A 14,305-nucleotide genomic window follows, 5' to 3' on the forward strand; every position below is an offset into this window, starting at 1 on the left:
TTTTTTCTTTCTTTTTTCTTTAGCGTTAAAGTCACATCCTGTCCCTTGGGGCTTTCCTGTTGTCTACTCTCATATAACCTCCTTTCACAATTACTAATCTGATATGGCTTTGGAGTTTATTATTTTAAAAAAATGTGTGTGTTAGCAAAATCCGCAAAAAAAACAACAACCAAAAAACTGCTGTAGGAACTGCTAGATATATTTGTGGATTTTTAATCTGGAGCTGCGGGAGACGATTAGCCAGAGAAGGGGAGCCTTAGCCGAGGGAAGTGGTTGATTTGCGGTGGCCAGACGCGCGCCCAGAGCCCGCTCCGTTCTGGTGTTTTCTTGGAAGCCGCGGCGGAGGAGTATTTAGAAGCCTTGCCAGTTTCAATATGGCGGGCTAAGGTGGCTTTTAAAAACTGAAAATAAAGATTTTGAGGTGGGAAAAAACCCAACCGGAGTTGCCATCTCTTAGTTTCAGCTCTCTTTGGCTACTCTAGTAGCTGCTTTAGCGAATTAAAGGGGAAAAAAGAGAAGGAATGAGCTGCCCTAGTTTTTTCCGTGGTTAGAATCTGCGTGTGTCCAGTCCATTGCTAGAGGGGAAAGGGGTACCGCTGGCCCGGACCGGGGCATCGGAGCGGGACTGTTCTGCTTGCCTTTGAATCAGTGGGCATACCTGTGTGTGCAGTTGGGTGGGAGGTGTCCAAGAGATGCGCCCCAGATTCGTGTGTGCGTCTCCGAACCAGACCCTGCCCTGATTTGACGTGACAAACTGCTGACACGTGGTGCAAAATGCATGAGGGCAGAGGGAATGATTTATTTCAGCTTTCTAGGAGACCAGTTCTCTTTCTGTCTCTATACGCAGGATCCTGTGTGGGTAAAGCCGGGTAGGTGCAGCGGTGTGCCGCTTACTTAAAAGACTCAGTATCCAGGGTTTCGGGGGCAATCAGGCTGCAGACGCCGGTGGGGTTGTGTGTGTGTGTGTGCGCGCGCAGGGGGCGCGCTGTACTTGGTGGAGGGCACCGTGTAGTTTGCGCCGCGGCGGGGTAGAAAGTGGGAGTGGGGGGCGGCGGCGTCCGGGGCGTGGTGGGTGGGGTGGAGTGGGGGTGTGTGTGAAAGTACGTTGGCGGAAGGGCGGGGGCGCACGGCCCTGGCTGCAGAGCGTGGGGTGGAGCGGCGGAGTTGCTTTTGGAGTTGTGCTCTAGGGAAGGTGGGGGATGGGGAGAGCGTTCGCGGAAGAAAGTGCTCCTCGCTCTTGTTGGATCGGCTAGCCTTCCAGGCGATCGAGCGGGGATGTCGCCTTGGGGTTGAAGAGGGCGGCGAGGTGCCGGGGAGAGGCCGACTTCGGAGTCCTCAGAGGGTCTGAGTTTGAGGGCAGAGTCTGAGTTTAAGTGAAGCCCGAGGGTGAGCGAGCAAACGGAGTTTCCTTAGCTGGAAGGGGTCCCCGACAGGGGTCGCCAGTGGCCAGGATGCCGCCGCGGAGCGATGGTCGCGCAGCGTAGCCTGCATGGTGGACCCGGGGGATGGGGGCCACACGGCAGCCGCTCGCCTTCTCCGGGGTCAGGTTAGGGCAGATTTGGGGGACTTTACCTGGGCCCAAGAACCTGATGGCGCGTCTGCCTAGTGCGCCAGGAAGATTTTAAGTCTCAGGATTAAAAAGCGTTGGCCAGGTCTGCAGTTACCACTGTGACGTGAGCTCTGGGCATTCGCAGGGGCTTCAAGGAAGGATCGAGAGGGTCAACTGTCCTACTTGGACGGTCGCCGCGCCATCGGACAGTCTGCCCCCTGCGGCGTCCCCAGAGTAGGGCCTGGGGGCAAGCATTCCCCAAATTGGGGACCCCGCGGCAGATTTCTCCTCCTACTGGGCAATGAAGCTGACCCTCAGGCCCAGAGGCGTTTTGCACCCGCGACCCCCGAGCTGAGCGCGCGGCGCGGCGCGTCCCCGGCGCTCCGGTCCCGGGCGTCCCCTCGGCGACTGCTTCCTCGTGGGTTTCGTTCAAGGGGAAACCAGCCTAAAATGGCCCAGTGCTTGTAAACTGCAATTTCAGCCGGGAACCCCTCCCCTCGTCCTCCTGACGTCGCTGCTGACAAGCGCACAATCCACTCCAACGCCCCGAAACCTGCGATTTTGCACCGAGCTGTGCGGTGGAAGCCAACGTACAACCGATTACAAAGAACGTTCCCCAGGATTCTCGCAGGGCCCAAGTTTCCCTTCTTGTGGGGAGGAGCGGGCGGAGGGCGGAATGGAGACGAGGTAGGAGCACCGCCGACCCCCGTCCAGGAACCTGGACTGGGGACTGTTGCGCGTGAAAAACCCGGGAGGTGCACGGGAGCAGCGGAGGACGATCTTGCGGAGCGATGAGCACTCACCGGGGCGCTCATCCTTGACTGCGTCCGTAGTGTTCGGACGCCGGGAGTCTGGGAGGCCGTTTCCAAACTTCTGGAGACCTGATTGCAGTTTCGCTTTCGGAATTTTCGGGATCTTCGTGTTTACCGAATTGGGTGGGATTCCGGGAAGGGCTGGGCGCCCGGGGCTGGCCGCATGGGTCTTCGTTCCTTTCGGCGCTGGAGTGAGGCTGCTCACCCACCCTGGTGTCCCTTGTGTTGCCTCCTTGGATCCCGAGCTCCGGCTACTCCAGGGTCCGGGACTTCGGGCCCTGCGCTCGCCCCTTGGCTCCAGAGAGTCCCGTCCTCGCGCCGCGTTTTGTCCGCTCCAGCGGCGCATTCGCGGCAGATCCGAGCCCAAGGGTGGGAAACTGTCTCGGATGCCCGCAGACCGTGTCCGAATCCAGACCCATCGCCGCCACCTTCTACCTTCCCTCATTCCTCCACCCTCGCACCCTTGCCAAGGGACCCGGGGGGCCGATTGGCGTGTCTGCACCAGGCAAATGGACCCAGGTTTCACCAGATGAGAGAGAAAGTGAAAGCCGGCACGGATTCGGCCCCATTTCCTGGGGAGGCGGTTGAGGGTGGGGAGGGAGCGGGTAAAGGAGGGTAGGGGAGAGGCTTCGGTAGGCACTAGGAGTTGCTGGCTAGGCGCTCCTTGGAGGTAGGAGGTTTGCCACTTTGCGTGCAAAGCGTTACATTTGCACACTCTGCTTCCTCCCTTCGATGAATAAGTACTGTTTCAGATGTTTGTCTTAGCTCCTTGCTGGGACCCAGCCGCTGCCTGGAAGGTGAGGGGCATCGACAATATACTCATAGGCACCAGAAACCCTCCAGTCCCCTACTCAAGCGCAGGAGACACTCCCCTGGCTAGTGGAAACCGCAGCCCACTTGCAGGGCTATTCAGCAACCCTTAGGCTAGACAACTCCACCAGTCCGTCTGTTTTGATGTGTGTTCTAGAGACCTGCAGGGGTGTGGGATCTTTCCCCTTTCCCATTGGATTACCCACACCCTAAACCTCAAACAGGCCATACTGATGGTACCCTGAATTTCTCTCATGATGGGAGTGATTGATCAGAGAGGGCTTTTCCTCTTAATGTTTTCCTGCAGAGATTATGGACTGATTATGAAGTTATGTCAGCAAGGCTGACCACTCATCAGATTCCATTTTGTGCACTCTGACTGAGGTGGCAGTTTCCACCTTTCTCCCAGCTGCTGCTGCTAAGTCGCTGCTGCTGCTAAGTCGCTGCTGCTGCTAAGTCGCTTCAGTCATGTCCTACTCTGTGTGACTCCATAGATGGCCGCCCACCAGGCTCCCCCATCCCTGGGATTTCTACCAGAGGACTTGCCAAATCTGAGCAGAAATGGTGGGTGATGGAAACATTCCTCAGAGCAGTAAGTGAATGTGGTGTCCCTGGAATTGATACAGGGTGCTTTGGGGATACAAGAAGCATAGGCAGTGAAAATATAGAGAATTTCAAAGTTAAAAGAGATTTCTTTCTTTTTTTTTTTTTTAAAGTGATTTGAACAAAAATAGTCAATGTGGAATTTGAATCATCTCCAGTTCTAGTATTAGATACCATTTCTCTTTTAGTATTTCACTTTCTGGGGAGCTTTTGGAGTTCTTGTAACAGTGTGGAGGCCATAAAGAAGAACTGGTTCCTGGTGGTCCAGTGGTTCAGACTGTGCTTCCAAATGCAGGGGGCATGGATTCAGTCCCTGATTGGTGAACTAAGATCCCACACACCATGGGGCACAGCCAAAAATAAAATAAAAAATAATAAAGAACTTGTAAAAAGTTCTTGCCCCCAAAAGAAATTTGGATCCATAGTTTAAGACATATTTAGTATTTTTTCCTGTTCTTAAATCGACATTTCCCTGGTGGCAGTTTACCATTCCCATTCTACAGGTAAGCAAAACTGGTTAGGGAAATTATCTCTGTGATGGCAAACCAATCTGTGCATTTGCAGTGGTGACTCATGACCTGACAGCTCTGTTTTGTGAGGAGGATTCCTGACAGAGGAGGCCAGGACAGAATCCAGAGGAGGCCTGGTTTCAGTGATGGTTTTGTCTCGGCTTGTGACCATGGACCAGTTACTGGTTGTCATCTTTCTGAGAATCAGCTTCCATATCTAAGATTAAGTACTTTAAACTAGAAACTCACTCAAACATCTCCATGGTTCTATTTGGGAAAAAAAAAAATTGGTGGTTCAGCACATCTGTGCAGACCTGCCCATGTGATTTATCTTTAAGACTCTGGTCTGGGAGGTAGAGTGGACACGTGACTGGCCATCATCACAGAGGATGTCTTGTGAAGGCAGATCCCCGTCCAGAAGTAACGTTGTTGTTAAGTGATACAGGTGCACATGGGGTCATGGTTTCACCTGGGCTCTGGAAAAGGAGAGAAGTAGAGAAAAACGGGGCTTCCCTGGTGGCGCAGAGGTTAAAGCACCTTCCTGCAGTGTGGGAGACCTGGGTTCGATCCCTGAGTTGGGAAGATCCCCTGGAGAAGGAAATGGCATCCCACTCCAGTATGCTTGCCTGGAGAATCCCATGGATGGAGGAGCCTGGTGGGCTACAGTCCACAGGGTCACAAAGAGTCGGACACGACTGAGCGACTTTAAACAGAGAAAAACTGAGGCATACCACTCTAGCTTTCACATATAACCCAGTAATGGTAGGACCCGGGCAAGGTCAGCCTGCCTTTGAATACAGGCCAAAGAGGAAAATTTGATTCGAGTTTGCTCTAATAATTCCTAGACTAGAAGGGACCATTCCAAATAGCCCTCTGTACCCCGCCCTCCCACACAAAGTGACTGCTTAGACTATCGGATTATATTCATGATATGTGTGTTTGTGTTTTGGCGAGGGGAAGCGGGGATAACTGCAGCCTCCACATAACTCAGCCAGTGAAGGAATCAGACCTGACCCTCTGTTTTCCACACCTACCCTTCAGGTTGGGCCACTAGGCCAATCCTTCCTCCCTTTGTAAGGCTGAGAATGTCCTGGGATAGTTCACAGGAAACTTGATCTTGTTGGCTAAGCCAAGTGTTCTCTGTTTGGAGGTCAGTGTAAACAAGATGTTTATAGACAGGACAGTGTATTGTAAGAGGAGATACTCAATTTGGAGCTTGCAGTCCAACAGGGAATGAACTGTACTGTGCTTAGTCACTCAGTTGTGTCTGACTCTTTGTGACCCCATGGACTGTAGCCCACCAAGCTCCTTTGTCCATAGGGATTCTCCAGGCAAGAATACTGGAGTGGGCTGCCGTGCCTTCCTCCAGGGGATCTTCCTGACCCAGGGATTGAGCCTAGGTCTCTCGCATTGCAGGCGGATTCTTTACTGTCTGGACCACCAGGGAAGCATTACCAAATAAAATTCTTGGGGTTTGGTTTTGAATGATCAGCCCAGTGGTGTTCTGATTGAAAGGTACCACCCTTCACTCCCTATCTCGTTAGCCCATAGAAAATTTTAGTTATAATTTTGGCTGTGCCGCATGGCATTCAGGATCTTAGTGCCCCTACCGGGACTTGAACCCCCACCCCCCTGCAGTGGAATCTCAGAGTGTGAACCACTGGATTATCAGGGAAGTCCCTCATAGAGAATTTTAAAACATGCTAATACTTCGCATGCTAATACATCAACAGTCAGGGTCCTTCCTGTTACGTATGATATTCACTATTCAAAAAGTTTTACTCTCTCGTCCTGTAGGTTTATATTCTTGTGATAAGATGGATGTCTTAGACATTGATTTAAAGAAAGAATCGATTGTGCTTTCGGTTTTATTCTTTTTGATTTTCTTAAAAAACCAGAGTCACGCATTTTGGTTGATGCCTTATATTTGGTGAACTCTAGTGTTGGGCAAATAGTGCCAATGGTTGTGATTATAAAGAGGGGTTTAGAGCCACAGAGGTAGGGGACGGTGGGAAAACTTTTATCCTGGTTTTTTTTTTTCCCCCTGCAGTTTTATTGGCCCAAGGAAAGATGGTTTTTAAGTGTACTTTCTCCTCAACTGGCAAGCTGTGGTATTTTTTTTTTTCCATTTTAGTCAAAAGTGATAGGAACTTCATTATTTTAAGGTACAGTATGAGCATTTGGGAGAAGGCAATGGCACCCCACTCCAGTACTCTTGCCTGGAAACTCCCATGGACGGAGCCTGGTGCGCTGTAGCCCATGGGGTTTCGAAGAGTCAGACACGACTGAATGACTTCCCTTTCACTTTTCACTTTCATGCATTGGAGAAGGAAATGGCAACCCACTCCAGTGTTCTTGCCTGGAGAATCCCAGGGACGGGGGAGCCTGGTGGGCTGCCGTCTATGGGGTCGCACAGAGTCGGACACGACTGAAGCGACTTAGCAGCAGCAGCAGCATGAGCGTTTGAAATGCCAAGTGCAAGTTCCTACAAAGCCTCAGGTGAAAGGTCATTTAAATAGATGCTTATTTACTCGTCTGTGCTAAGTCTGAGTTGCACCTTGCAGGCTCTAGTGCCCTGCTGCTGCTAAGTCACGTCAGTCGTGTCCGACTCCTAGCGACCCCATGGACTGCAGCCCACCAGGCTCCTCCATCCATGGGAGTTTCCAGGCAAGAGTACTGGAGTGGGGTGCCATTGCCTTCTCAAACCTGGACTCCCTGCATTGAGAGCAAGGAGTCTTAGCCACGGGACCACCACGGAAGTCCCTGCCATCATTTTAATAAAGGCTGATGGTTCTGGAGCATCTCGTTTTTCTCTCCTCCCCTCTCCCTTGTCCCTAATAGTCCATAGTGCTGTTACTAAGAAACAGCCAACTCTGGGATCAAACCTACCAGCTCTGGTTTTCTGTGTTCTTTGATGTTCTGCTTGGAGGCAGGAGAAAGGCTCTAAGTGGAGTAACAGAATGTTTGGAGCCTTGAGTCTTTGTCCTTACCATTTATTGTCTTTACAACTTTAGCTTAAATATGCTTTCTTCTTCCCAGCCAGGTGCAGAATTCAGACGCCTTCTTCCCTTTTTCCTCCCTGTGCTGTGAACTAGGGCGGCTCTGGGCAGTGTAGCAGATTGTCCACTCTGAGTAGCCAGCTGAGCACTTGGGACCAGCCCCATCTCTTGAAAGCTTTTGAATGAAAGCTTTTGGGATCCAGCGTAGACCATGGTGGCTGCTTCCTTTTTTGAGTCTCTGTTCCATTTGAGAGGATTGTATATTTTTCTTTCTCACCACATCCAGTCTCGACCAGGAAGGTTCAGGAAAATCCAGATCTTCTGAAATGTTTGAGCGGGCTGAGAGACTTTTGGAGACCTCTAGAACAGTCCCTGTGTTTTACAGATGAAAACTTGCTTGTTGTGGTTAAAAAGGCCCAGAGTACATTCTGCTAAGTGATGGTTACACTGCAGGGTTAAACCAGCTCTTCACAGGATTGGTTACATTTCCCAAGTTCTTTATAACTAAAGTAAATTAGGGTGTTTTTATTGACTTGGCAGTTAGATGGGGCCCAACTTATTATTGTCTTATTATTTATTCTCTTATTCCTCTGGAGCTTCCCTGGTGACTGAGACGGTAAAGAATCTGCCTGCAGTGAAGGAGACCCGGGTTTGATCCCTGAGATGGGAAGACTTGTTTCTAGTAAATTTCCTTTCTGCATTTAGATCATACCTCTCATGCCATTTGATTGGTGCCTAATTTTATAGATACATATCTGTGGCTTAAAGTCAAAACCTGAAATGCTCTTCAAGTGGATCCCCAGAGCTCAGCAGACTGGGGTCACATCCTTCAGGGATGGGCTCGCAGAATCCAAATCAGTTGAAGTACTACTGCTGTGCATCTGTCCTCCTTGAAGTCATCCATTCAGAAAACCCTCTCAGAAAATTAGGTACTGATGATTAGACGCTTATAGCGGGTCTCCCAGGTGGTCTAGTGATAAAGAATCCTCTTGCCAATGCAGGAGACTTAAGAGACGTGGCTGCAATCCCTGGGTCAGGAAGATCCCCTGGAAGAGGGCGTGGCAACCCACTCCAGTGTTCTTGCCTGGAGGATCCCATGGACAGAGGAGCCCGCTGGGCTACGGTCCATGGGGTCACAAAGAGTCAGGCATGACTGAAGTGACTGTACGCGCGAGTGCTCACTGAAGGGGACCCTGTCGGGTGTACTTCTTGAGTTCTAATGACTGTACGTACAATGCACAGGCTCATTTCCCTAACTGACTCCTGTGCACAGGTGTGTGATGTGGGATGCATGTCTCCTGTAGAATGTGAGGTTACTTAGCTTTGTTACGGGGCTTCCCAGGTGGCTCAGTGATAAAGAATCCACCTGCTAATGCAGGAGACTTAAGAGACATGGGTTTGATTTCTGGATTGGTAAGATCCCCTGGAGGAGGAAATGGCAGGCCTCTCCTCAGGGATTTCTTGCCTGGGAAAAATCCCTGGACAGAGGAGCCTGGTGGGCTGTGGTCCATGGGGTTGCACAGAGACTGAGCAGGAGCATGGTAACTTTGTTGCAGCCTCAGGATGGTGCTCTAATTCATCGCTCTTAATATTTGGGGATGACAGGGAAATCCTATATTTGCAGTTTGTCCAAGATACTAGCACGGAATGTCTGTTAATTCTGAACGTCATGCTTTGATAAGGCCTTACAGCCAACCTCTTCCGTGTCAAGTATTTCTTGTCCGTTGTATGCTGACATAAGGATGGTGTTCACCTTTGTGGCTTGGAAGTCAGTTTCTGGTGTGACAAGCCCTGGATAGCTACCTTGATGCAAAGACCATTTGTAAAGTCGATTTAATTGCATCTTTCAAGGCCTAGTCTATCTTGATAGGAAATAAGTAGAGAATTCATTGTACATAAATAGTTATAAGGGAAATAGTTAATAAATAAATGAACTTCCAGGATGGTGGCACAGCTAGTCTGTGATTTGATTGGGTTTTCTTTTCTCTCGAGCAAGTAACGTGGAGGGCTGTTACCTTTCTCATTTTGTCCACGCTCTCGCTCTTGAGTGACTGATTTAGCTCTATCTGGAGTAATACACTTGCTGTTTGATTGGGATGGGAGATTAAGAGGTGACAGTTAAGACTGAATCAGAAGACACGATTGGCTATGCTCTGTGTGACAGATTCTAGGTTAGAGTGATGTAAGAGGAAAACAAATATTGTATATTAACATATGTATGAGGAGTCTGGAAAAACAGTACTGATGAAGCTATTTGTAAGGCAAGAATAGAGGGGCAGACATCGAGAATGGACCTGGAAGGTGGGGGGAAGAAGAAGGTGGGATGAATTGAGAGAACAGCATTGACGTACATATGCTCCTGTGTTGTAGAATAGCGGGCTAGTGGGAAGCTACTGTGTAGCATAGGGAGCTCCGTTTGGTGCTCTGGGATGACCTAGAGGGGTGGGACGGCGGGAGACGGGACAGACGCTCCAGAAGGAGGGGAGGATAGCTGATTCACTTTCTTGTACAGCAGAAACTAACGCTACTTGTAAAACAGCTATCCCCCAGCTTAAAAACTTCTTTAAAAAAAAGACGACGCAGTTTGCTGTCGTGGGGATCATTGGCTGCCACTGGCTTTGCTGTGTACTCTTTGACCACCTCTTACCTCTGTAGATCTAATTTCTTGGGACAGAGGTATGAATTGGGATGTGAGAAGTTAGCATTTCTTATGCTGGGGCAGCCGTTTGTGTCAGATTTAGAGTGAACTGGATGCAAACTGGTTGCAAAATGGCCAGGAGATTGAGGTCCTAATCAAGGTGTAAACCAGGCTCTGGAGCACATCGCTGATTTCATGAGATCTTCTGTCCCAAGGAATCCGGTCATCTCCCGGGATGACGGAATCGGAAGGCCTGCCTCTTCTTGGAGAAACAGGGTGTTGGCTGGTGAGCATGGCGGAGATGGGCTTAGTCACGCATGGTTAGTAGAGGGATCCAGGTGACAGGATGGGTGTAAACAGAAGGGAGCCTTCCTTGATAGGTGCCTGGATACTTAACACCTTTTTTCATCTTCAGAGCCATTTATAAATGTGGTTCTTGCAGATAACACCCGTGATCCCAGGCTCGTATTTGCACGTTGCTTCTCCGGAAGGTGGACGCAGTGATCGTTTCAGAGATGAAGTTTGGGTCACAACTTTGTGCCTCCTTCAGAATGCTCTGAGATTTTCCATTTTGATGGAAATGTTTGGGAAGGTCTTGGATGAGCACAGGATGAGGTGTCCTGTGCTCATTAGGAAATTCCTGGAGTGTGAAATGAGGCCGTTTTCTCTGATTTAGATATGCTAGACTAACATGGGCAGCCAGAGCCTGTCTGGAATTTCATAAGCTGTCCGTTTAGGCCTTCGCCTTTAATTTTCAACCTGGAGAAGAGTCTCTCTTTGGAGTCACATAAAAAACAGCTGCCAACCATTTCCCTGTTTCAGAATGACGAGCTTGAAATGGTAAGCATGTTAATAGGTAGTAAAATTGCCCGTTTCTTGAACTACTTTAAGTGGATCCCTTTGAAAGGGCTAGATAATTGGGTAACTTTAAAAGAGATGCAACATTTCTTTTATTGCTGTTATAATAACGCTCACTGGAGTGAGGCCTTCGGAGTGGTATGTTTTTGAACTTTGCCTTTTGATGAATACAGGTAAGAATGATTTTTAATGCTAAGTCGCTCAATCATGTCCGACAACTTGTGACTTCATGGACTGTAACCCACCAGGCTCCTCTGTCCATGGGATTTCCCAGGCAAGAATACTGGAGTGGATTGCCGTTTCCTTCTCATCGTCTTGATCCAGAGATTGAACTTGTGTCTCCTGCATTGGCAGGTGGATTCTTTATCCACTGAACCATTGGGAAAGCTTCATTTGGGCTTCCTTGATCGCTCAGTGGTAAAGAATCCGCCTGCCAGTGCAGGAGACAAAGATTTGATCCTTGAGTTGGGAAGATCCTCAGGAGTAGGAAATGGCAACCCACTCTAGTATTTTTGCCTGGGAAATTCCATGGACAGAGGAAGAAGCCTGGAGGGCTATAGTCCAAGGGATTGGAGAGAGTCAGATACAATTTAGCGACTGAATAGTAACAACAAACCAAACTGAGATTTTTTTTTTTGGCTGTGGAGCCGGAGTGAGGGTGGAGAAAGCAGAGACAGCATTTGACATTTTTTTTTTTTTAAGAAATTTATTTAGTTAGTTACTTTTGACTGTGCTGGGTCTTCACTGCTGCACGTGGGCTTTTTCTCTGTGAGGGGGCTACTATTTAGCTGTGGTGCTCGGGCTTCTCTTGTTGCAGAGCACAGACTTCAGTATTTTTAGCACACGGGCTCAGTAGCTGTGGCTCCTGGGCTCTGGAGCACAGGCTCAATAGTTGTGGCGCACGGACTTAGATGCTCCGAAGCATGTGGTATCTTCTCGGATCAGGGATCAAACCTGTGTCTCCTGCATTGGCAGGGAGATGTTTTACCAGAGTCACTAGGGAAGCCTCTGCCTACCCCCCCCCCGCCCCCATTTTGGGCCTTATTGATAGGCTTTGAGATAAAAACAGCACACACGCTGAATTCTAGAGGACCACCCAGTCATCTTCATTACAAGCGTGTCACTAAGGAGCACAGTCCTTTTCGGGTGTATTTATTGGGATTGGCTCTGTATCGGAACCCTCAGATGGAGGGGTGGAAACCACGCAGCTGGTTTCCCTCTGAAGTAGTCATCTGTAGCTGACAGCAGAACCAGAAGGTCACAGCCTTGGGTGGAGAAGGCGGGCTGAGTTCATTCACTCGGCAAACTTCTCACTGGCCAGAATGACCACATCCAACTTTTAGGATGGTCCATAAATGTTTATTTTGGGTAACCAGTTCCTCCTCCCTGTAGACAAAGCAGAAAATGAAGATTTGGTGGGGGAGGGGGTCTCTGGTGCACAGTCATTCCTCCCTGTGAGCAGGTTCTGGCACTTTCTGTCCAGAGTGGCTTGTGATGATCAGGTCGCGAGTCTGGGTTCCCAGCCGTGCAGCACCCTGTATGTCACCCCTGTATAAACCTGCCTTAACGGCCCCAAGTTCAGTGATCGCTGACCTAAGTGGAGGATGTGTGAGTAGGAGTCATAGTTCCTATTTTGCTGACTCATAATTAAAGGAAAGTTGGTGCACGGAACCATAGCCTTGTATGTGTAAGAATTTAATAGATGGTAAAGAAAGGTTGTTAAAAACCCAGTGGGGTAGGAATGGATTATTAACTGCAGGGGATGGTCAGTTCAGAGCTGCACTTCACAAAATATTTGAACATAAACATATGGGGAAATATGTTAAAAAACTAAATGTGAAACTTGAAACCCAGGAAAGTTAGGCTTCTGGTATCTTACAGTTGGGGAGGACATTTTATGAATATAATTTTTAGAAGACATAAAGTGAATCGGTGGATCAGACTAAGTTGAAAAAGACAGCATGTTCCATACATGTGTCAGAAGGTATCGCTAAGGGGAGAATTAAGGGAAAATGTCTGCAAGGGTTTTGCGGGATAAGATACGCAGGGCTCTTAAAAATCCATTAAAAATACCAACAAAGTTCAAATGTGGGAAAGAGCTGAGGTGTCATGGGAGAATTGCAAATTACGATGCCCATAATAATGAAAAATAAAAAAATCAAAATAATGGCCAGCAGTAGGAGAGGGATGGCAAATAAATAACCTATTCATATTGTAATACAAATCATACAATCGTTTTAAGTCATGTTTTCAGAGAAGTTTAATGATGTGGGGGAAATGCTTTCTAGGTGATATTAAATGGAAATGAATTAAAATTCTAAATTCTATATGCAAAAAAAACCCACAGAGAAGTATCAGGAGGAGACAATATAAATACAAAAGAGATTGTCCCTGGGTGTTAGAATTACAAGTGATTTTAATTTGTCCGTTTTTAATTTTATTTTGCAAGACTTCTGCAGAAAGTGGAAAGGTTACCTTTTATGGAAAGGAAAAAAGTAAACATTGCATTGCGAAAAAGCAAATGGTGACATGTCATTTACCAAAATAAATAAATCTTGCAGCTGCCTGAGTAGACAAAGACTTGTTACTTGTCCTTACAGATCAGTGTGGATTTTTGGTATAAATGTTGTTGCTCTTGACTTCTATTTAAAATGATGGGTCTGGTTCATTAAAATTGAACTTACTTTACAGTCGCTGATTACCTTTTTACAGCATGTAGTTAGACGCAGACAGAGTTGAATCAATAGGAATCTTAAAAACTTGAGCAGACTTTTTCCTCCTTTGTTAAGGGCATAGAAGCTACTGATATTTGACTAATTTACTAGTAGTTAGGTTCATAGACTTTTCCTTGCAGAAAAACTGTGCCTGATTACAGTTCTGAGGTGGAATGATTTTCTTTTAATTTGCAGATGAATGAAGGAAGCTGTAATCTTAGTGGCATAACTTAGCTGTGAAGATTGCTTCTCTTTTGGAATTGTTTTGGTATAAAAACAGCACATTCACTAAAAACCTACTACTTTAAGAAGATTGCAATGAAAAATTTTGGAATATTATGGAGAAACTGTTCAGTCTGCTTTTGAAGTTCTTTAGGTTTTAAGATTCCTATGTTCTTTTAACTAGCTTGCTATATATTAAAACTACTAAGAGAGGCAAGAATTGGTGCTGATTTAGGGCATATTCCAAACTCAAATATCATAAACTTCTGCTTACCTAGGCAGTGGTCTGGGCGTTCAGTATGGCAGCTGCTAATCACATACGGCTTTTAAATAGGTACGCGTGCTCAGTTGCTAAGTCACGTCCGACTCTTCGTGACCCCAAGCCTGCCAGGCTTCTCTGTCCGTGAGATTCTCCAGGCAAGAATACTGGAGTGGGTTGCCATTTTCTTCTCCAGATTTAAATAGGTATAAAAGGAATATTACTCAGCCATGAAAAAGAATGAAAAATTTGCCATTTGAGCAACATGGATGCACCTGGAAGGTATTATGCTTAGGGAAATATGTCAGACAGAGAAAGACAAATACTGTATG

The 14,305-nt window shown here is 47.8% G+C and overlaps 1 protein-coding gene across 4 annotated transcripts in view; it reads left to right on the forward strand.

Annotated features, from left to right (window-relative positions):
- The window catches only part of SFMBT2 (Scm-like with four mbt domains 2), a 178,164-nt gene that overhangs the window by 1,172 nt on the left and 162,687 nt on the right, over nt 1–14,305 (forward strand). Inside the window, exon 1 of one of the 4 annotated variants that reach the window (XM_010853148.1) lies at nt 75–869. The exons of 2 other annotated variants lie outside the window; for them this stretch is intronic. The gene's annotated coding sequence lies outside the window, so the exon portion shown is untranslated. Of the gene's footprint in view, nt 1–74; nt 870–2,150; nt 2,237–14,305 lie in introns of those variants that run through there. One more of the 4 variants, XM_010853149.1, reaches the window with a different exon arrangement.

Source organism: Bison bison, unplaced genomic scaffold (assembly GCF_000754665.1).
Source record: "Bison bison bison isolate TAMUID 2011002044 unplaced genomic scaffold, Bison_UMD1.0 scf7180017864323, whole genome shotgun sequence".
NCBI lineage: Eukaryota > Metazoa > Chordata > Mammalia > Artiodactyla > Bovidae > Bison > Bison bison.